This window comes from Ichthyophthirius multifiliis (assembly GCF_000220395.1).
Source record: "Ichthyophthirius multifiliis unplaced genomic scaffold scaff_1120509250615, whole genome shotgun sequence".
Classification (NCBI taxonomy): Eukaryota; Ciliophora; class Oligohymenophorea; order Hymenostomatida; genus Ichthyophthirius; species Ichthyophthirius multifiliis.
In genome coordinates, this window is record NW_004086595.1 from 50035 (window position 1) to 51707 (window position 1673).

Sequence of the window (1673 nt, forward strand, 5' to 3'; positions counted from 1 at the left end):
ATAAATAAAAAAAAATATTATAACAAAAATAATAAGTATAATTTAAACTATTTATAAGTTTTAAATTTAATAATAAATTAATAGTAATTTTAATATTAAAAAATAAATATATTTATCAAAGTAAATAATTATTTATTAGAATTCTTAAAAAAATAAAATTGTAATTTGTTTTATTTAATAATCCTTTTTTTTAATATATATTTAAAATATTTAATTTTGAATTAAAAAATTATATATATTTTATTAATAATTCTATATTATATTCATAAAATTATACAATCTTTGATATATTTTTTATTTTATTAAATTATTTATATTTAAACTTTAAAAAATAAAATATAAAATTAATATAATTATACTAATTATTATTTAATAAATTAACTTTTTTTTATTTCTTCTGATAAATTTTTATATTATAAAAGATTTTATAATAAAAGAATAAAAATGAATATATATAAATTTATAATAAACTAAAATATATAAAATGAAATGAATAATTTCTCAAATTTATTTATATATTTTGAATTACTTTAGTTTTTTTTTTTTTTCTAATTCTTAATATTTAATTATTATTTTTTTCATATTGTAAAAAGTTAATTATAATATAAAAAAACTAAAAATAAAATTATATAAACTTTCTAAATAAAAATAATATATTAAAGCTTAATTTTTAACAACTTTGGAAACTATAAATAATAATTTTATAAAATCGTTATATAGATATTATTAAAACGAGTACTATTTATATATAAATATGTAAAATTAATTATATCTAAAAAATAATTTATTAAAACATAATAATTAAAATAAATAATATATAAAAAATAATATATTTTTATATAAAAATATTCAAAGTATATAATTAATTAATATTTATAAATATATAAAAATAAAATATATATTTAAAACATTATTTATTTAAATATTTTAAAAAGTTATTAAATATATATTTATATATTTATATAATATAACTTATATAAAATTTATATTTATAATTTTTCTTTTTTTACATAAGAAATTAAATGTTTTTCTTATATGTCTATTTAATTATAATTTTTTACAAAATTATATATTTACATATATCATTATTAAATATATTTAATAATATATGTTTCATTTATTTCATGATTTATTTTATCATTATATGATAAATCTTTAAGATTTTTTATATTAAAATATACATATTTATATATTTATTAATATAAAATTTTTATTATATGTTTCTATGCTTAAAACATTAATTATATTTTTTTTTCATTATATAGTTTATATTTTATTAAATGTTTTTATATTTATAACTATAAATTATACATTTTTACTTTATACTTTTAATATAATAATTATTTTTATTAATTATTATTTTCATTTTAATTTTGTTTAATTTTATAATATTTGTATTCAAATAAAAAAATAATTATTAAAATATTAATATTTTATATTAATAAATAAAATAATAAATATTATAGAAAAAATTATGTAAAAAAATATAAAAACAAACACAAATTTAAATAATTTCTTATTTACATTTTATAAGAAATAAATATATAATATTTAATATTTTAATATAAATATATAATAGAAATTATTTATTTTAAATTTTATATAAAAAATTTTTAAGAATTTTAATATTTATAATTATATGAAAAAATATAATATAATAAAAATATAAAAAA

At 6.7% G+C, this 1673-nt stretch overlaps 3 annotated features.

Annotated features, from left to right (window-relative positions):
- Positions 1-758: 758 nt before the first annotated feature.
- Positions 759-833: a microsatellite.
- Positions 769-833: a microsatellite.
- Positions 834-892: 59 nt separating this feature from the next.
- Positions 893-952: a microsatellite.
- Positions 953-1673: the final 721 nt, after the last annotated feature.